The sequence below is a fragment of the Protopterus annectens genome, chromosome 15.part0 (genome assembly GCF_019279795.1).
Source record: "Protopterus annectens isolate FY-2018-M chromosome 15.part0, PAN1.0, whole genome shotgun sequence".
NCBI lineage: Eukaryota > Metazoa > Chordata > Ceratodontiformes > Protopteridae > Protopterus > Protopterus annectens.
Genome location: NC_056749.1, coordinates 444,509,199 through 444,533,193, shown reverse-complemented (window position 1 = coordinate 444,533,193; position 23,995 = coordinate 444,509,199).

Sequence of the window (23,995 nt, the reverse complement as noted above, 5' to 3'; positions counted from 1 at the left end):
GTTTAGGCAGATAATCAGAATTTAGAAACAAATCAAGCAGTTCTTACTGAAAACAAAGACTTAGCTTGTCAAGAATGATGAAAGGGGAGTTGTGTGAATGGCTACTGCCTGGCTGCTACTCATGCTGGTCTCACCACAGCTTTACTCTGCAGATTACAATGCTACTTTGCATCTTCTCACACTAGACACAAAACATTAGCACCAATCCTAAGATGAGAAGCAGGCCACAGCCTGTTTAGTGATCCAAGTCTTGCCCCACATGATGCAAGTGTCTGTAGGCTTGTTGTAACCTTTTCCTGGTAGATGCCTTGAATAGCAACCAGACCTATCAGGAACATTAAACACAGACACTCACTGCCCAACCTGAAAGTCAGGAATCAATGCACTCTGCTCCTTCTCTCACCAGGAAAAGAATATTAGTGCAAATCCCAAGCTGTCACCTATGAAGCAGTTATTAGGCTTTCCAGTGATCAATAGTTTCAAGGAAATAATGACTCTGTACTCCTTCTCTCAACAAGAGAAAACAGAAGCACTAATCCCAAGATGACTACTGAGAGGCAGAATGTGGGCATTCCAATAATTGGTGGCCTTGCAATAGATATTGCAGATTTTAAAGGTAATATGGAAAAATAGGTTAACATCCTTAGCACTGTAGTGTGCACTAAGCACTTAGATATGAAAGAGGGTGTAACTTAAGCTTTAACTGTTTAGGTGGAGAGCCACTAATTTTAAAATAGAAAATAGACTGACAGGGGTTGGGTACTTTGTATTCTGGTTTTGTGGAATACAGTGGGATGGCCAATAAATTTAAATATTTGAAGGAGAGTGATTTCACAAAATTATAATTTTGTGTTTATTCACAGAAACCAAAGAAATGGGAGAGGGAAGGGGATATGTGGTCAAATTGACATACAGGACTGGCAGATAGAAAGACAGTTGAATTTAAGAACACAAGAGCACCAGGATGGAAGGGGAAGAAAAAAAACTGTGACTCACAAAAGACACAGCTGTGATCTCTTTCCTTCCTAGTTTAAATATGCAATTAAAAACAAAATACAAGTAAAACACAGAGTAAAGAAATGAATTACAACTTACAAAATAGAAGAAAGTAATACACAAAGTGCAAGAAATTAAAAACAGACTAACCTTTCCCTCACAGCAAGTTGTGGCAGAGCCTGGGTGAGTTTTTCAAGTAAAGCTTTGGATTGTTTTATTTTACCTCTTAAATCTACTTAGTTCCTAGCTCCACCCTCAGTTCGCAGAGAGTTAAATTTAATTGACCAGTTATAATTCTGTGTGATTCACAAAAGACACAGCTGTGATCTTTTTCCTGGTTTAAATATGCAATTAAAAGCCGAATACAAGTAAAACACAGTGTAAGGGAAATGAATCACACTATACAAAATAGAAGAAGGCAATAAAGAAACAGAAAATACAAAGAGGCAAAAACAGACTAACCTTTTCCTCACAACAAGTTGTAGCAGAGTCTTGGTGAGCTTTACAAGTGAAGCATTGGAATGTTTTATTTTTTAACTCTTAAATAGAAGGTTTAGTTCCTAGCTCCACCCTCAGATCACAGGTAATTAAACTTAATTGACCTGTTCTTCTATGTGACTCACAACAGACACAGCTGTGGTCTCTTTCCTGGTTTAAATATGCAGTTAAAAACAGAGTATAAGTAAAACACAATGTAAAGAAAATGAATCACAATATACAAAATAGATGAAGGCAATAAAGAAACACAAAATACGAAAAGGCAAAAACAGACTAACCTTTCCCCTCATAACAAGTTGTGGCAGTTTGTGTTCTCAACACGGTTACTAAGATTCACCTCTCAAGATGAATGTCTTGATATCCATGCCTTATATATAATAAGCAGGTTATAATCAGCAACCCAGTTATAATACTCTATGTTATATCTAAAGTGAAGATTTGAAACATCAAATTACCTTGTATGCAAAGTAGCCTTCCACTAGAAAGATCATATCTTTTTAACTTGTATACATCTATGATTATGTAGTAAAAAATGAGGTATTTTGTCAGTAATGCATTTAGTTAAAAGTTCACTAATTATTAGAGTGTGTATGATGAGATTAATTATACTAATTCAGCCTATTCAGGAAACATTCTAATAGAAGCAGAAACATTTATACATTTCAAAGAAACACAGCATATTTCAGAGAAAGAGATATTTTCTAAATCCTTGTTAGTGTTCTAAAAATATCTTAAATCAGGTTGTCTTTTATTTTAACACATTTTCCAAAATTTGATATATGATAAAATTAAAACTTGATGGTCAGTCGTTATAACCATCCCTAACCACTTGTTTAGAGAAGCTGGAAGCCTAATCATTATACAATCATTCAATGTCTTATACAATAATTATATAACTCCCCCAACTATAAGACACATCTTCATTACTCCAAAGATAATCTTATTTATGTCTCAGACTAATGAAGCAACAAGACAATATCTCTTAATCTGATGCAATTTGCTTGGCTAACTGACATAAAAAGACATATATATTGGTGTAATTAACAGCCAGTCTTCCTCGTAAATGTACCGTGTGGATAATAATTCAAGTTTTTAACCAGATATCCTAGTAAAGAATATTACAAAACACAATTAAATAATTATTTAATTTATTTGCTGTTTTACTGTAATCAGTCAAAAGACTGACTTCACCTCAGTTTACTATAAAAATGCTTTTCGATGGTCAGTTCTAGCACCACAGTTTAATCCCAGTTCTGTTATCTAGTTTACATTTAATTTCTATATTATTCCTTTTCTCTTCCTTATACTCATTAATCCCCCATTGTTCTTTATGCACAAGTCAGAATGTGTTATTATGCATCACAAAAGTTTACTTTACAACACTTGTTTCACTGTTCATTACTACAAGGCACCTCTGCTGCAGCACTTCCCTTGTTCATGCTAATAAATTTAAGAATATATTTCTCATTTGGCTTCCATGTCATTTTCTATAACACAGCAACATTTTACAGTGAATGTTTGTTCCCGAAAGCTGGTCTGGACTCATTTACAGGTGACTGTTTTCCTAATGAATGGCCAATTTAACAATTACTGATGGTTTTGCCAGAGCATCTTTCTATAGTAATAGGTTCATAGGTTCATAGGTAAGTACTAGGTTATCTGCCCGAGGGCATCTGTAAGCCTAGCCAGAATGTGTTGGCTTTTGCCACCCCCTTAGATTAGTTCCTTGTGCCTCTGTCCAACAGAGTAATTAGTTCCCTGTGCCTCTGTCCAGCAGAGCCACTGCAGTGATCCCCGAGGTAAATTTTCAGTTTTCCATCCACTCATCAAGGTTTCTCTTGAAGAGTGTTAGTGAGGGGCTCTTCCTAATGTAGATTGGAATTCTGTTCCAAAGCATGAGGAGTCTCTATCCCTCCAGCAAGTCCTATTTATTGTTGTGGTGAGGTTTAGATCCCTAGAGCATGTGGCTCTCGGGGATTTGTTTTTTTGTTTGGTGGAGCATGTCCATCAATTCTGGGTTGGACATGGCCTTGTATGTCAGGCAGAGATCACCTCTGAGTAATCTGTATGCAGCTGAGTACAGCTGGATTAATGAATGCATTAATACGTTTTTCTACAAATTGTTATAAAGAAAACAAAACTCTTGAATTAAAAATGTCCAATTTAGAAGAGCTCTATTCAATATTAACAAAGTTACAAAATTAAAGCTTTCTTTAACAGAAACATTGCTATTAAAGTGGTACTCACATATGTATCTGTTCTATTGGTTCATGGTCACTGCTTGCTAATTCTCTCAATTCATCTCCAGGTCACAGTAATATGACTGTATAACAGGGTAAGACAACGCTTCATGGAAAACTGTTCTATATGATGGTTCTTAATGTCTACCTGATGCCTAGACATGACTGCAGCATTCATTTAATAATAATTAAAGGTATTTACATTCTGTACGTAAGCTAAGTAAGTCCCACTGATCTGTATCCTTCTCCATAATTTCCTAGTCATAGGCGACTCAATAATGAGACACAGATGCCCCCTTCACCAGGATGGACAAGGAGAAGGTCACAGTCAGCTGCCTGTCAGGTGACAGGATCCATCAAATCATGCACGCACTCAAGTCACTCAGCAACAGAACCGTTATGACCGTCATAGTACATGTTGGAGTGAATGACTTGAGACGTACCTCTCTGGACTATATGAAGAGAGACATGACTGAACTTTCAGATTATGTGTCCCAGGCAGGTATGTTCTTAGCCCTAAGAAGCCTTCTACCTTCACCTAGGATGATGACACAATACAGATTGATTTCAATAATTGGCTTAGCTTCTGGTGTTACTCCAGGGGAATCCGGTATGACAGCCTGGGAAGACATGGTCGACAGACTACACTACTTTGCCAGACATTGCCTTCATCTGTCTCCTCAAGTTTTGCAGATAATGGCAAAGATGTTTAGCTCCCCCATAGTGGCTTTTTAGGCAATGTAAAAACAACAAAACTTTCAACATAAAGAAATCCACTAGAGACAAACTGAAGGTCGTGCTGCTTAATGCTAGGAACCTAAACAGTAAACTGCACTCCTTGGAAGCAGTGCTCACCTTGGAAGATTCTGACATCTGTGTAGTCATGGAAGCTTGGTTCAAGGCTACAGAGAGTACCCTGGCTGTATGTTGCTACAATCCCTTTCACACATTCAGACTTCGAAACAAGTGTGAAAGAACCAAAGGTGGAGGTGTATCCATCTTCATTAAATCCAGATATACCTCAGGACTGGTAAAACAGTACAACTCTCTTGAACTTCTCCAAGTCTAAATAATTATAGGTAAAATACCCTACCACTTCATTGCTAGCTACAGATCCCCACCATGAACCAGGAGAAGCACATCACCTATCTGAACTTGCTAGAGTTGCTCAGTATACAGCCAAACACCTTGGTTATGGGAGATTTCAGCTATACTTCCATTAACTGGGTGATTTACACAAGCACAAATATGATTGAACTGAGGTCCCTGGATTTTGTTAATTCAGATGCCCTAGGGCAGTTGGCTGTACCTCACATGAGGCTCAAATATCCTAGATCTAGTGCTCACCAATATGGGGGTAGGGTCACTGCACTACTCCTTGTGAGCTGATCCCCCTGGTAAGGTCAGACCATAAATCAGTCTTGTTTAAAGTAAAGATCAGACCTGATATCCCCACAGGAGCACAGAAAACTGAGCCATTTCTCCAAAGCAAACTATAGCCTACTGAGCAATGGTATAAAAAGTTCCAAAGCCCCTGCTAACACAGCCAGCAATGACGCCTATGCAGAAGAGTATACAATTGCCCTATATAGCAACATGAACAAATGTAAAGACTCAGCTGTACCTGACAGGATTAAAATCAGGTCCTCCTGAAAAAAAAAAAAAACAACTCTGGTGGACTGTAAGTATAAGTTATATAACAACAGAAAAAAATGATATCTCAGAACAAGAGGGAACTTACTTAACAGAGAAAGAATACCCTCTACAGCTTGAACAAGAAAATAAGATACTTTTAATGGCCTCTAAGGCCAGTTATAAGACTAAATTAGCATCCCTAGCTAAAGACATAAGGCATTCTTTAGCTAAATCCAAAACCTAAATGGGAATGCCCTGCTGTGTGCCGAACTTATAGTGGATGGTACCACTCATACTGAACCTGAGGAAATTTCCAACCTGCTAGCTGACAGATTTGGCAATAACTTCACGCTCCCTGTCCCAACCAGCCATACCCCAAAGCATTCCTGACACCAGTCCTTTACAGAGTATCTCCAAAGAACTGGCCATACAAGCGCTTTCTAAGGTCAAAAAAATGCAGCCTCTATAGGATGAGATAATATCCAAGGCTGCTTACTAAATAATCTAAAACAAGACCTAGCAAAACCACTTGGCACTATCCTAACCATAGCCTGAACACTGACTTTGCTCCAGTAGAGTGGAGAACAGCAACAGTAATCCTCTTACACAAAGGGGGATCCATCAACTGACCCAGGAAACTATCGACCCATAAGCCTAACCAGCCATATCTGCAAGGCCATAGAAAGACTCATCATGAACCTTATCAACAATGACACAGGTGGCCTTCAAACTTTTGACCTGATCCAGTTTGGTTTCGTCAAGTGTAAATCTTGCTTATTAAACCTGTTGGACTTCTTTGAGAAGGTTACCAAAGCCCTGGATGAGGACAAAGCAGTACATACCACCTATCTTGATTTAGCAAAAGCTTTTGACACAGTCCCCCACTCAGGGATCATTGAGAAAGTCTCCCAACTGGGGATTAACCATGCATCACTAGATGGGTAGCCAACTGGCTCACTGTCTGAACACACACTGGCAAAGTGGGGAGTCCACCTCCACCAGTAGACCAGTTTCTAGTGGGGTACCACAAGGATCTGTGTGAGGCCCTCTACTGCTTGGAATCTACTTCTGTGAGGTCCAAGATGGCCTATGACTTACCAAGTTTGCAGATGACTGAAAAATGGTCACAATCATTGAGTCCTCCAGTGATGTAAACATATTACAGAAGGGGCTAATGCAGACAAATAATTGGTGCTAAAGTCATGGACTTAAACTAAATGCAAAAAATGCCTCATTATCCCTTTTGGCAAAGAACAAGCCCCTGCTAATTACGATACAGATAACACCCCTCTAAGCTTAACCACAGTGGTGTGAGACTTGGTAACACAGGTTGAGCGCAATCTAAAATTTGATCACAATGTGTGCATAGTGGTAAGAAAAGCCTTCTACATTGACCATTTCATAAATAAGGGCATTCCATCTAAGGCTAAGGAGGTTATAACTCAACTGTACTTGACCCTTATCAGACCACTAATTGAGATCAATGCTCCCTTCTATATGTATCTCATCAGACACCTGCAGTAACTGAAGAGACCACAGAGGTTTCTAAGAGAATCTGGGTCGTCCAAAATGTGAGTTACATAAAAATACTGAAAGCCTTGTCACTGTACTCTGTATCATACAGGCTGCTGAGAGATGCCCTGTGCCTGGCCTACAGAACAGTCTCTGACTCTGCCCTAATGGAAATGCTGTATATCCACAAATTAAATTGTACAAGAGTCACTCACTAAAGAGATCTCAACCTAGCCTGTGACTTAAACAAAACATGTTAGAGAGACAGATACATCTTCCAGAGATTGACACTCTTATTGAATAAGCTCCCATTTTACGTGAAGCATAGCTCCTCAATGACCCTTTAAGCACAACCTTGACAATTGGATGGGTGACTGTAAATTCACCCAAGGGGTGACACCTATATCCCTCATGGACAGAGGTAGTCAGTGCTCATCATAAAATTGCTCTGCTAACAATAACCTTCTAACTACGGTCAGTTAGGGTACATGTTTTTTTTACACAGCTAGGCCTGTAAGAGCCATACAGCCATTAGCCTAGTAACCTCCTATGAACCTAGGAACCTATGTTAGGTGTCATTGGTTCTAGTTATGCACACATTTAGTCTGTTCTTGGTCTGTTAATGATGTAGTCTATGCGTATTAACATCTTTGTTTTTTTGTACATGTTTCTCATGATATTTTACAAGGACTTCCAACATTTTGTATTTTACAGGTTTAGCCCTAAAGTCTAGCTCATTTGAACCTAACTACTGCAGAAGCAGCTGACGATATTATTTGGAAACCCACCACAGATCTACATAATCTCTAAGAAATGCAAGCATTTATTATTTTCAAAAAATGATTGGACATTGATGAGACTTTTATACTCCCGACAGTGATTGATATTCTCACTCCAACTGTCTAATCAATAAAAAAGGGTCTATTGTCATGAATATGAACTTTTCTACAGTCTCTGTTACTGGATTGGTGGATATGGGTATTTTGAGGCAATGTAGAAATTGCCTCCTATTTACTGACAACCTGTTAATTCTCAAACAAACTGATATGGTATGTGAGAGATATATTTATACAATGTCACTGGAGGCAAAGCTCTCACATAAAAGTACTCCTAATATCAATAAGGTTGTCAGTAGTACACATGCTGCACCCATCAAGCAAAATTCAAAGAACTTACATATCACCTTCCTAAACCACAAAGACCTCCTACACAAAATACACATAACAAATACCCTCAGCAGCCCCAAATGCACTCTTTGAAAACAACACCAACATCAACACAGAGCTACATCTCATGGAGCCTCAACCTCTAAGCCTATAAGGCAAGTCACCATACAATCCAGCATTCTAGCCATTGGAGACTCCATTGCGAGACACACTGATGTCCCTCTCACCAGTATAAGTAAGGAGAAAGTTACGGTCAGTTGCTTATCAGGGGTTCAGATCCATCACATTATGCAGGCACTCAGGTCATTGGACCACAGTTACCAATATGACTCAGTCATAGTCCATGTGGGAGTAAATGACCTGATACATACTTCCCTAGACTATATGAAGAGAGATATCATGTAGCAGGCTAGTATGAGCCTAGCATTGTGCAGCATTTTACCTTCTCCAAGGATGATGCCACAATATGAACAAAAGATGATTGACTTTAATAATTGGCTTAATTTCTTGTGTCATTCTAAATGGGTGCAATATTTGTCAGCATAGAAGGAGATGGTCAAAAGACCATGCTGCTTTGCCAGGGATGGTCTGCACCTCTCCTCTCTAAGCTTTCAAATATTAGCTAAAACATTGTCTTCCCCCGCAGTGCCTTTTTTTAGGCAATGCCAAACTGAAAGTACTTCCGACATAGCAAATCAAAACTAAATAAATCTAAAGTTATTACTGCTCAGTTCTATGAATCTAAAAAAAACTCCACTCCCTAGAAGCTCTCTTTACCCTAGAGAATGCTGATGTCTGTGCGGTCACTGAGACATGGTTTAAAGCCATGGAGAGCACACCAACAGTGCAAGGGTGTAATGCCTTCCACACATTTAGGCCAGCTACTTCATGGGCAGGGTCTAAAGGTGGAGGTGTCACTGTTTACATCAAAAATAAATATATTTCAAGGGTGGACAAATAGGACAATGCACTTGAGCTGATCCATGTACAAATCACCATAGGAAAAACCCAACACCATTTCCTTACAAGCTATACGTCCCACTCTATGACTCAAGAAACCCATACCATGTATTTAAACTTATTAGGAACACTAACCATCCAACTCAATACCATACTCATCATGGGTGACTTTAACTATCCCACTATTAACTGGAAATCCTATATAACACCAAATGTACATGCACAGAGAATCCTGGATTTTATAAACACAAACTCCCTGGACCAGATAGTCAATACACCAATCAGGGGTACAACCATACTGGATCTGGTCCTCACTAATATGGGAGACTGCTGAACATTCCCTACTGTAATGTCTCCCCTGGTAAGGTCAGACCACAAAATGGTCTCCTTTGAAGTAAAAATAAAACCTGGACCCCCAGCTAAACCTGGAATATTTAGTAACCATTCTAAGGCTACCCCTCCTGCTATTAAGTGAGAACCTAGCAAAATTTCAAGTGCCCATAAACCCTGAGAACATGTCTGGCTATGCAGGCCAAGGACAACCACAAAGCACTCTTTAGCTATGTCCACAACCTCAAAGGCAATACACAATTGTGTGCAGAGCTCATTATAAATGGAGCTACCTATACTGAGCCAGAAGATATAACAAACCTCCTGGCTGATAAATTCAGCTCCAACTATACATCTCTCTCCCCCTCAGCCTTCCCTCAGAAAATATCATCAGATATCACTTCCCCTACTATCACTAGGGAACAGGTCTTTAATGCTCTCTCTAAGACCAAGAACACTACATCAATGGGCCCAGACAATATCCCAGGATGCCTTCTTAATAGCATGAAACATGACCTATCAGGGCCTCTGGAATTACTATTTAACTGCAGCCTCCAAACAGGCTTTGTGCCTCATGAATGGAGACAGGCAACAGTCATCCCTCTGCACAAAGGTGGGCCATCTACAGACCATGGAAACTACAGACCCATAAGTCTGACTAGTCTTATATGTAAAACCATGGAAATAATTATCATGGAGATGATCAATAGAGATATAGTAAACCTCCAGACACTGGACTCAACCCATTTTAGTTTTGTCAAGGGTAGAGCATGCCTACTCAACCTGGTGGACTTCTTCGAGAAGGTCACCAAAGCAATGGAGGATGGCAAAGTCATTCACACTGTCTTCCTTGACCTGGCCAAGACATTTGACACAATACCCCACTTGGGAATTGTTGACAAATAGCCAACTGGCTTACAGACAGGACCCAGGAAGTTAAAATAGGATAGTCCACCTGTACAGAGAGGTCAGTCACAAGCGGAGGCCCTCAGGGATCAGTCCTTGGACTGCTCCTTTTTGGCATTTACTTCTCAGAAGTCAAGGCCAATGTCAGTGGCCTCTAGCTGACTAAATTTGCAGATGATTGCAAACTGGGAGCAGTCATTGAATCTCACATTGACACAAATGTTCTCCAGGTGGGGCAGACACAGACAAACAAATGGTGTCAGAGCCATGGACTAAATCTAAATGCCATGAAATGTATAATAGTATCCTTTGAGAAGTCATCCATCCCTGGTAACTATCATATTGACAATACACTGCTTAGAGTTGACCCAGTGGTCAGGGACTTGGGGACACATAGATAGTAATCTAGCCTTTGATAATCACTTGTCTACAGTGGTGAGGAAATCATTCTATGCTGCACAACTTATAAACAAAGGTATGGCATCTAAGTCGAAGGAAAATCATTGCTCCACTGTATTCGTCATTCATCAGACCTATCATGGAGTACAATGCCCCCTTTGGTTCATAGGTGTGTACTAGGCTAATGGCCCTAGAGCCTTTACAAGCTTAACCCATAGGATTACCCTGGCATCGTGCCACCTGACCTTAGTTCCTAGTGCCTCTGTTGAGCAGAGCCACTGGAGTGATCCCCGAGATGAATTTTCTATTTCCCATCCACTCATCAAAATTTCTCTTGAAGAGGGCCAGTGAGGTGCTCTTCTTGACATGTATGGGAAGTCTATTCCATAGCCTGGGCAGTCTCTGGGTTAAGAACCTGTCTCTCCAGCATGTTCTGTTGATTGCGGTAATGAGGTTTAGGTCTCTGGAGTGTGTGGTGTGGAGGGATTGGGATTTCTTCAGATGTAGCATTTCTAACAGAGCTGGGTCAGACATGGCTTTGTAAATCAAGCAGAGAGCAGCTCTAAGTAGGCGATATGAGACAGAGAATAGTTGGAGTTTTTTGAGTCTGTCCATATAGGACAAGTGTTTAAGGTCTAGGATCCTCTTTGTGAGGTACTTTTGTGGCCTTTCCAGTTGTTGCAGGTATCTAATGAGGTACATGCCAAATAGGGCATTGTACACGATGATTGGCCTAATGAGGGAAGAGTAGAGGGAGACAATGACCTCTTTCTTCCTGGATGCAAAACCCGTAGTAATGAGATGTGCCACATAGATGGACTTTCTGACCACAGTGGCAATGTGGTGGTCAAAAGAGAGGTTGCTGTCAACCTGTATTCCCAGATCTCTTATAATGCCTTCTGTGTTCAGTGGACTACCATCAATGTGGTAATTTAAGGGAACCGGGTTTTTCCCAAGGGGGATGAGGACACTTTTTTGGCAATGAGCTTAAGGCCATGGTTCTGTCACCAGTCATTGGTGTCATTGAGGCCTTCCTGTAGGATGTCAACATCACCTGGGGAGTTAATAGCAGCTCCCAACTTGCAATCGTCTGTGAACTTTGTCAGCCAGAGTCCCTTCATGTTGGCCTAGACTTCAGAGAAGTAAATACCAAATAGGAGAGGACCCAGGAATGAACCCTGTGGGATCCCACTCATGACTGGTCAGTAGTCTGACTTGGAGTCAGCTACTTTCACACTGTGGGTTCTATCTGTGAGCCAGTTTGCAACCCACCTAGTGAGATCCAACAATTGGAACGTCCACAGAGGCTCCTCACTAAAAGAATATAGGGCATAAGCAATATGTCCTTTGTAGAACTCCTCAAGGCCCTATCTCTGTATTCTGTCTCCTACAGGCTTTTGAAGGGAAATCTATACCTGGCATACAGGGCGTTGTTAGACCCAACTCTGATGGAATTCCTCATATCCACATAACAGACAGCACCAGAATTACCCATTCTAAAGACTTAAACCTTCCCTGTCATATAAATAGAACCTGCTGGAGAGATAAGTATGTAATCCAGAGATTAACCTGTCTATGGAAAAGGCTCCCTATCCATGTGAAACAGAGTTCCTTCCTAACCCAAATCAAGTGCAACTTGGACAACTGGATGGGATTGTTTGGCACCTATATCTCTAATGGACAGAGGTAACCTGTAAATGGTTCATCTCCCAGGCCCATGCTTACACTTATCAAGGGTATCAGAACTTGTCAGAGAGCTGAAAAAGGCCCTTGTGGTCATTAGCCTAATAAACACCTATGAACCTATGTATCAGACAAGTGAAAGTCTTTTTCTGAACACAACTTTGTTGTACCAAAAAGAAATGAATCAGAAATAATTTCTTACAGTCCACTTTGAAGGCAGCCTTGTCAAAAGCAAGAAAGCTTTCAGCAAAACATCAAAAACAATGATTCTTCTAGAGCCAAACCCCCATGCCTACCACACAAAGGACTGTAGCATCGATAACCCCCTACATAAAATCAATACCAGTGTCACAATACTCTGGGTAAAAGGACTTACTTCTTCACAAGTCACCATTTCCAAAACCTCTAACACTCACAGTGGCAAGAGCTTTAGATAAACTAAAGCTAGACGGACATATAGTCCCTCACGACTGAGCTAGTGATGACTCCAATACCAAATAACTTCATTTGAGTAGAAAATGGACCACATTGCATTGACTCTTATTTTATTTTGCACATCAATTTACTGAAAGCTGATGAGTATAATTATCTAAATATTCACAAAGCCTTGGTGGAATAACAAATATCACTTATCCATTCATTTCATTTGCTTTGCTAATGAATCATCTTATAACAAGTCCTGATTTATGCAGACATCAAACTTCTAGATCCTATTATGTAAAGTAAATAAACATCTCTTTTCCATCAACACTGTTATCATGATAAACCTTAAGATTTTAATTGTAATCCTTGGTAAGTAGCTGACTTATATGCTCTTGTTCCCTCGAAATAGGTATATGAATTTATATGCTCTGGCAATGAAAATATTTCACAAACTCATTCTGAGGAGAGCAGACTCACTCATCCAGGTAATGCTTAGCTTCAAAATGTGTACAGGCTTATTCTTTCACATCATTGGTTATAAAAAGGTATTGCTCAGTGATATGTATTTTATATTCAAAGACATAAATGCTAGTTTAAGAAACCACTGGTGCAGCTACAAAAATAAGAAAAGTGCACCTGCTATGATGTTTACGCTAATTGGTGAAATTCAAATTCAGATTGTATTACATTTGTATCCATCTAGCTATTTATCTCTCTCTCTCTCTTTCTATAGTTTTATATATTATATATATATATATATATATATACATATATATATATATATATATATATATATATATATATATATATATATATAGCATATATACACACACACATATATATATATATATTTCCCTCATGAAGAACTGAATGCTCTAACAGTGAATGTTATAAAATACAGAGCCTAGATAGCTGGAAACCTGAAAGCTGACATGGTATGGGCCATTAATGCGTGTGATTGCTGCACATTGGGGATTGAGGTTTTGCCCTTTCCTCACTGTAGTGCGATCACAGAGTTAGTATATATAATTCAAAAGGGGGCAGGAGGCATACCATTCAAACTTCCAGGTTTTCGATCTGAAGGGCTTGAAGTTCTAACTTTCTGTCTTTTGAGCATTCAATATTTTTTCAAGGATATATATATATATATATATATATATATATATATAGATAGATAGATATATTATATATAATACACAGCTATAGATACTGATACAGATACATTGATTATTTGATCTCGATATATATATATATATATAGAGAGAGATAGTTCAATCAGATGTTTGTATTTCATATCTATTTATATACTGTGTGTGTGTGTACATATGTATGCATATATATGTATATATATATATATATATATATATATATATATATATATATATATATATATATCTATGGAGCTATGTCAGTTGATTGAGTTTTTAGAAACTCAACATTCATATCGGTGAGACGATATAAATTCGAACATAAAAAAATCTGGTTTTACATTTTTGTCTTGGGCAAACACTTTTAGGATTGATTTGTAAGGTTATTATACACTGGCATCTTTTGAAAATATATATATATATATATATATATATATATATATATGTACACAAACACACACACACACACACACACACACATAAAGCTATGTCAGTTGATCAAGTTTTTCAGAAACTCAGAATTCATATTAGTGAGATGATATAAACTTGAAGATTAAAAAAAATAATTTTTTACGTTTTTGTCTGAGGCAAACACAATATTGATTTGTGAGATTATTAAGAAACACTGGCATCTTTTGAAAACCGATGATTTTTTTTGATCAATGTTTGGATGATTTTATCTTTTGAAGAGAATAGAATATTGGTGAGCACCTTCTACAGTATAAGAAGGGGAAGAGTAAAAGGCAAGTTCTTAATAGCAGTTTAACTTTTGGTAGTACATTTTTGGCAACTGCGTGTACTGTAAAGTTGTGTCTACAACAAAAGTCATTTACATATGTTAGTACCTCAACAATATTTTCCATTAGACAGTTAATTACATGCAATTCAGAGTGAATATGGCTATATGCCAATGTGAGCACTCTGCACTGGTCGAACATCTAGACCATAAACACAAAGGACTGCTATTCACCTAAGTGACTTTAGATGTAAATGGGATAGAAGTGCCTTGTACAAACATCATATTGAACATAATTCTACACATTTTGTATTTGTAGGCATCGATGCTTTTAAAGCTGATGGTATATCTGTTCTGTTAAAGCATGGACTTTTGGATAAGAAGGAAAGATTATGGATAATTAACTTGGGAGCTATGTATAAACCAAGACTTAATGAACATCTGTAAAGCCAATATGATAATATGTCCACAACTGCTTTTGAAAAAAAAAACAGAATTTTTGATAATGTTTAACTGTATATATTAAAAAAGGAAGGGGCTGCGTGTCAAACATTGGGGTTATATGTGGGGATGCCTTGTGGAAGTGGTGCTGTCACTTTACACTAAATGGTATTTAACTTGCTGGATGGAACGTGCGTGCTAGCACTGATGACACTAATGGGAGAAAATGGTCTGCTGTTTCAATGCATCTCTCTGCCATACTGTTCTGTTTTTGTGGAAGAATAATAATTCCATGGTAGAATTTCAAATAGTTAGTGGAGTGCTTGTCATTTGATATATATATATATATATATATATATATATATATATATATATATATATAGGTCTACCTTCTTTTATCAAATTTGCACTTCGCCGAACATTGAATTTGTTGAGACCACTACATCGAAAGTTAATTATTATGAATCCACACTTTACCAATACTTGTTTTATCAACAAGTGTGCTAACTGTTAAATGGGAATGTTTAAAGAAAAGAATCTCTAAGGGGAAGAGACACGGTAGTAATGCATGATTATATGCAACATTTGGAGACGTACAAAAATCAGAAACTACTGGGCTTGTAAGTATAAGTGCACAAAGAAATGCAAAGAAAGCGCTAGAAACAGTATGTAGATCACAGTACAATGACGATTGGGAAATATACCCTTTTTCTCACTGTAGTGCAATCCCGGAGTTCGTATATATAATTTGCAAAACCATTAGAGACTGTATATTGTTCTGTGTTTTTTTTTTTAAATAGATGCTGTTTCGATGTTTTGTAGTTCAGGGTAGTGAATGCTCAGAGTAATGGACTTTTGGCAAATTCAATAAAAGAAAGTAGACCTATAGACAGATAGACAGATAGATAGATAGATAGATAGATAGATAGATAGATAGATAGATAGATATAGATATAGCTAGAGATAGCAACACATTAAAATTATAAAGGTGGAAAGGTGGACATGCTTTTCTCAAAGAAATATCATATTGGAGGTACATCGACAATGACAGTGCTAAAAAACGGCTGAAATTTGTTATGCCAGTAAATGAGAGCACCAAATGCATTTTACTGTGCAAAATACATTGCACAAATTGGCATATCTACTGCGCAGTCTCTGTCACTTATGTGCATAGCTGTTTTTTCTAGCTAATTATCCCATTCCACAGTAATTGCCAGTGCAATTTTTCAGTTTATGGTGGTAATTTTTTGCCTTGTTTTAACCTTCTTTGAGTCGGAACAACAATAGAGCTGGAAGAGTCCACCCCCCCCAATCAGGGTATACAAGAGGCTTGCCCTCCTGAAAAAGATGTGAAAATATAAAGTTAACTTCCTTTTGTAAACAGGAACATTTAGATTTATTAAACAAAAGAGGTATGTATGCCAGTTTTTTGTTATGCTTCAAGGTAGGTGTTATTTTCACTGTTGATATTGTGCTAATATGATAATATTTTGTCAGGTGGGGTAAGTGTATGAGTAAACTCTCTCAGTCTATATACATACACACACATATATATATATATATATATATATATATTTATATATATATATATATATATATATATTTATATATATATATAAATATTTATATATATATATATATATATATATATATATGTATATATATATAGAGAGAGAGAGAGATCATATGCCATCTGTTTTGCCTTCAAGTTATAACCCCATATGTTTCCATACAGTTGTCATCTAACTATTGCAATCAAGTCTCAGAAGCTTCATCTGATTATATGTGACCCTACCTAATAACCCGACTGACCCTAAAAACTAGAAAAGTTATCCATTTTTTATAGTAATATCCTTCCCTTATTAAAGTATAATTGTTTCTTCACTGCAAAACATTGATTATTTAGTAGACTTTTACTTTCTAAATATAAAGGCAAATTCACTTTTAATTTTTGGAGAGGCCTGATTTGAATTTGGCAGCATCTCACTGAACTGGCTATGCTGTTTTCAAAAGAACAATCTTTAAACATCAACAAAGCAAATATCAAGCAAAAAGAAAATGGTACTTCTTTCAGACAGCAACCCGACTAATAAAGTGTTAATAAATTCTTATATACAGACCCGAAACGAGTGGGCCTAAAATATCGCGCAAAGTGACAGAAGCTGCAACAAAAAAATATATCCTTGAACAAGTACACACACATCACTAACCTTTCCTCAGACACTTGCATCATAACAAAAAGACAGGAAACAAAATCCTACCATGTCATTTTTTTTTTTTTTTTTTTTTAAAGGGTAAGGCAAAGGCAATGATTCATAGATGAAAATCATACAGCACTAATTAGAAATCATGGAAATGGTGTAGGGATTCAAATGCAATCCATAATGCATGTCTTCTCATCTATGTGCAACCCCATGAAGAAAATTCATGAATATTAGTATTGTACAACAACACATAGCCAGCCAGTACTTGTTTTAAATAATTCCACTAAATAATAAAGGACAAAAACAAATCATAAAAAAAAATCATGCTTGGGTGTTGGCAGTGGTTATTTACTCAAATCTGTTTTTTATTTAATTACTCAGGATTCACCCACATGAAAAACTAAATAGCCATAGTTAAGCCCATCATGACCTATACCCAAGAATGGTTTATTGCTTAATTAGAAAATGTAATTCAGAAAATATAAATGTACTTGGTCACTTGTTATTCTTAACTAGTACATTAAAGAATGCAGTAGCCTGATAAAAACTGAATCCATCCATATAAGGCAAGAAACTGATTTGCCCTTCACAAAATATTTTCAAATGCCGCCATTTTCAGTCATTAAATGATAACACTGAACTTATACTATCTGACTCCAGTTTTAAACGACTATTATGTTTGGATATAAAGCATAATACTTAAGTACATCTCCATATAAACACATTCTCATCTAAGATGCAGTCATGTAGTTCATACAGAAAAGAATTGCTTATTACTGGTTATGGAATCCACTTGTGTTTGGCAGATGCTTTCTTAATGCAACCAAAAATGGATTAGCCAACACATACATACGCATACGGTTGCAGAAGGGAAGCAAATAATAAGAGAAACTTTAGAAACCTGTAAATGTCATTAGGCAGTGACACTGCACATGTTTGTGTCCCAACATAGCAAGAAAAGATAATCCTGTTCCTTTTTTAAGGTGCTAATGCATTTGATAGCGTACAGATTGACATTGCAAACTAATTAGATTTTTTTCACTAAGCAAACATTGACAGATAGACAAAAAAGCTATACTTAAATGCTTAGTGAAATACAGTTGTAAAACTGACTGAAGAATATTCTAAAAGGTGACTTGGCAGAAATTAGAAGGGTATGGTATAAGACAGAATAATCAGTTATATCATGACAGGAGTGCAATAACTGCTGTCCTGGAAACAAAGTACCAGATGAGGAAGGAGGAGGAGCAGATGCTTAAAAATCGCTAGCCTTATTTTGCTATGTTATTACCTAGATGACTAAATACTCACATTTAATTAAAAGATTTTATACAGATCAGATAGAAGAAACTATTGTATATCAAATATATAACAGTTTAAACATAACTTTGCAAACAGCCCATTTTCAAAATGCAGTATCTTACAGTGTGATGAGTATTTTCTAACCCCAGACGTTCCAGAAAAAATGATGTTCTATGTCTGCATAAACCCCTGGGTTGTTCAGGACTACTCACTGCTGACTAACTGGTCAGGTAACACTACTACCATTGTTAATTTTAAGCCTTCAGTCTTTTTTATATGCTTGCTGATAATATAATAATTCTCTTTCTTATCAGAAGTCAGTGGCTGTACATAACCACAATTGAATGTCTGTCCATGCTTATCCGGTAGTTAAATGGCACCACTGATTGAACTCTGCTACTTCTTATTGAATCTTACGGTTTATTAATGAGGTAAGGTGACGTTTCCTGAGCTGAGTTCACTCCATTAATCTCCCACTACATTCCTAAACAGCATAGGTAGTCCTATATGATTAATTTGCATTATACAAGTCGTAGCAGGGGAAATCTGATTATAGGTCTTTCTCGGCAAAAAATTTTAAAATAAAAACTAAAAAGTATAGTAGCTCATGACAGTGAAGTGAGAACAGTCCTATGTAATTAGAATATATTCAAGGTGTTGACTAAAGAGCCATAGTTTTTACCACATATTTGATTTCAGGGGCTGAAGTATAAACCATCCTATGCAGACACCACCTAGAAGATACATTAATCAAACAGGTACAAAATCTGATTCATGTTGGTCAGCAAGATGGTTATCTATGGTAGCTTTATTTATTACTTTATTATTAAACAGACCAAATTTTTTTCACATACAGCATTATTGTGGTTAGTTGTTAAACTCAGAGCAAAATCTTAATAGTGCAATGGCTATGCCAGATGATTAACCATGTTAATGCCCTTGTCCACACTTATTTACTTTTCATACAGCCAAATTACTTTCCAATGATGTACACAGACAGACAGACACACACACACACACACACACACACACACACACACACACACACACACACACACACACACAGAGGTATCTGCCTAATTTAAAACTAAAACTAAAAATAAAGTCCCTTATAAACATGTTTTGGCACATGAGGCCATGTTCTTAGGTTGCAGTCATGGCACGCATGATAACTTGCATTTTGTCATACGTGTCCACCGGTGGACAGTAGTAAGCCACTGCTTTACCACTAAAGCATTAGAAAGTAGGTATCAGGCCAACTGCTGTCCTGCAGACATGACAATTTAAAATCCCTTTGTATTTTGTTTAAAAGGCAGTTGTTTGCCATACACAAAACTTACTCAGCTGTAGAAATCAGACCATTAGAAGGTCTTCATATACAACTACTCACATACTGCCTTTTGCAGCCACTTCTTATGTTTTTGTGTATAAATCACTAAATATATTTAAGGTTATCAAATAATAAGAAACCAGTTCAGTAGAATTTTTTGTGGTGATTAATGGTGCTTCCTGACACTGACTTAACTTTTGCAAAAAAATGTGTGAAACTGCAAAAATAAAAATCAGTTTTACCTAATTTTAACTAAGTAAAATAAATCTGTGGACCAGATTCAATGAAGCCTACACTAAGTGTACACAATATGTATTGAAGAACATCCTTACCTCATTATTTGTGCTTTCTTGTCACTCATAAAGATTACACTAAGTGACATGTAATCTACACTTTGTGGTAACCTTTATGAATCCCTCTCAATATTTAAAGCTGCAAGAAAATCAGTAGGAAAACTAAAATTAGGAGGAAGAAGATGCGAGTTGTCTGTTCACTCGGAACAGTGTACACTTAGTGTAACTGTTACTGAATCCCGGGCTTTATCCTAAAAGCAAACTAGCTACACACTTAACAAGAAGGAGACATAAATAAAAAGTAAAATGCATTTGTAAGTCAAGTGATTACAGTGTGAACTGTGGTAGAATCACAATGAAAGGGATTTTGCCATGTTCCCCTCTGTTGTGCACCATTAACGTTAGTATAGCTAGAAATGGGAGGTTGTGAGAGGTGTGGCCTCTTCATGCAGGCGTAGAAAGCACTGGTAAACATTTTACTTTATTTTATTTTATTCCTGTCTGTGAATGGAAAAGAAAACACAATGGATAAATATTTAGTGCTTGCCCTGTATTCAATTACAAAACAGTGCATTAAGGATAGGTTTCCTTATGTTCACTGATTTGCAGTCGCAGAATTACTATAGCAAGAAATGTCATTCTTCAAAGAGGTTTTATATGTTTCTGGACTAGTCAGGACTTGCTGAATTAGTTATGATTGCCTGAGTTTTGACAGTCTACACTGAATACAGTTGGGACAAGGGGCCCCCGGATGCAATAGAGAGTGTGATAGATAACTCTCTCTCAGTTTTTCTTCTTTTGTTAGTAATTACTTATAGAGCTAGGCTGTGGATTTGCTGCCATACTGTAAGTAGCCAACTGTACTGTAAACAGAAGCCTTTTTTTTACTGTTATAGTGAGAGCTGGGTGTGTGTGGATTTGATGGTGTATGACTGGCTAGTTTACTGCAACAAAAGACATTTTTCCTTCCTTTTCACTTGAAGAGCTGAGCATGTGGGGGTGCAAGTTCATGGGCCAGGCACAGGGCACTAGTTTACCCAGCTACACCTCTACATTCATGTACTGATACAGATGACAAATAAAGACATAAAGATAGCTATAGATATGTAGATAGATAGATATTACTAAAAATATCCTGTTGTTCTAAAAGATGGATATTGTAGATGTGGAATCTTGTTTTGTATAGGAGGGATATCTTAGTATCAAAAATCAGCACTAACCTCCTGGTTTATCTAGGCTGATGATGGAATCTTATCATGAGGTCAAGTGACATCAGTTGACTGAATAAGAGGTCAAAAAAATGTTATTGGGAGTGCCTTTTGAGCCCAAATTACTGATAAAAAACCTGCCTGTATAAAATGACTGTGTGTGTGTGTGTGTGTGTGTGTGTGTGTGTGTGTGTGTGTGTGTGTGTGTGTGTGTGTGTGTGTGTGTGTTTGTAAATGTTGAAATGTATATGAGATGCAAATTTGGAGACCTTGGGTGATTATATGTATGTATAAGTAGATCTATATATATATATATATATATATATATATATGTATATATATATATATATATATATGTGTGTGTGTGTGTGTGTATGTGTGAAGGCTGTCAGCAGATTTTTTTAGACTACATCAGGGAGTGTGGGAAACTATATTAGATTCTATTATTGTGCAGAATAGTGAATAACATATTCATAGTGCTGCCATATTCATTAATGCCTTCAGAATGGTTGGTACTCTATTTTCCCTAGTCATTATCTGCTTGTCCTTCAGCATCTGTGGTATCTCATAGAACAAAAATTCAGGAATGGTACCAGTTCTGTTCTGCCTAAATTAATAAAATGACTTCAATGATGGGTAATTTGGACCTACTAAGAAGCATATGGAGATGCCTCTGTCATGTCTCATCTTGGATCTCATCATATCTTGGTGGAGATAATATCATTCACAGTACAGAAATGTATGTGAAATAAGGGTGATAGACAACTGATACCTGATAAAAGGACTGTATACCACCAAAGATGTCTGATTATGTAACTGTATTATTGGGAGGTCAGAAACTGTTTGCACACCTTCAGCAGCAGGTTTCAAATCCTCTTAGAAAGGAATAACCTCAGATTTGGTGAGGAAATCAAAGGCAGACATTCAGGGTAAACTTTGTTAAAGTAGTTCTACATGAATCGAAGCAAGTTCACATTTTTATAGCAGTCACCATCGTGGAAGAGGTAGCCATAGAAATTGTCGCAGGAAAGTTCTTGACTGAGGTGATGGAAGAAGGTATTAAAGTATAATGTTTGGATTCAAATGCAGTTTCATGGTTTCGTATTTTCAGCAATTTCCAACAGGATATTCCACGTATGACAGAATTCTGTTCCTGATTTTTTTAATTCATCGTGGTATACAGTTGTTTTTGATTCCCATAATGTACGTTGCAAAACTGATCGTGCATTCTAAACTTCTTTGTAAAGGTGCCATCATCAAGCTATACATGTGAGGTTTAAAATTTTCTGCCACACTATTATTACAAAGTTAGTGTCTGTGACACTATCATTAGATTTTTCCAAGTATCACTATGCTTGCTTTCAGGGGAAAGTTTGTGGATAAACATCTGATATGGATCCTGAAGTCAATATAGTGTCAAAATTCTATGCATAGCACCTTCACATTATGGTAATTTTCAAACTGTTGCCAGATGGCATAGCTTAACATACTTGTGTGCCTATGTCTGAAAATGTATCTTGTTAAGATCTGGGATGACACGACACAGCTTGTGAGGACAATTTATAAAATTCTGCTGCTTTTTGGTTTACATCGGTTTGTACAACATTGGGAATGTGCTGACATCTATTAGAATATTGCAAGGCTTCAACATGTGTTAGTAGGTTTGTAAACGTGTGTCACTTGCATTCATTATTTTGCTTGTATTCATAGCTCGAGATAATTTATCAGTTGATTCTTTTTCTAGGCCAAGTCTGTAGTCATCTATAATGACTTTTTCCATGTTGGGAATCCCCTATCTGGTCGTATGCGCTAAAATATCTAGAAATGTATCTGTGCTTCCATGATCAAATTTGTTAAAAACCATGGTTTAAACTTTCAGGACTTTTTTTTGGGGGGGGGGTGGCAGGTAGTAATGCACCTTTCAGAGAATGTATTCAGTATTTGTGTATTTCTACCTCCAACAGCCATCCCAAATAACTAGGTAAACAGTGCCCGTAATGACCATATCTCGCAAATTATGTGGAATGTTTCTCAGTTTGGGTCTTAAAAATTCCTTGTTCCACATCAAAAGGGTCTAACACAAATTTGCTGTTAAGACTTTTTAACAAATATCAATGATAAATAAAACTGAATCATGTTAAATCATCAAAAGAACTTTTTGCAGACATAAAGCAACACATTTTAACCATGTTGTAAGCTTCCCAGTTGAAGCTGTTATTAAGTGCTCCACATTTTTCTCATTTGTTCCACATGATGAGAGGCTGTATTAACACACATTGAAGAGAAGAGGTTGTGAGTTATGTTAATGACACTAGAACTATAAGGTTAATTTAAAATAACATTTTAAGGTTTCCTCTCCTCAAGCAATGGGCTCTGTCATTGCAGTAACAGGAAGGCAGAGCACAAAAATATGCTAGCATGTTAAGTGAAAGAAAAAGAAGAGTTTAAAATAGTCAGCAGGTAAATGTTCACCTAGTTTCAAAAATAATGTAGGTGAAAGTACTGACAGCATACAATGCTAATTATGAACTTAAAACACAGACAGATACACACAGACACAGACACACACACACACACACACACAC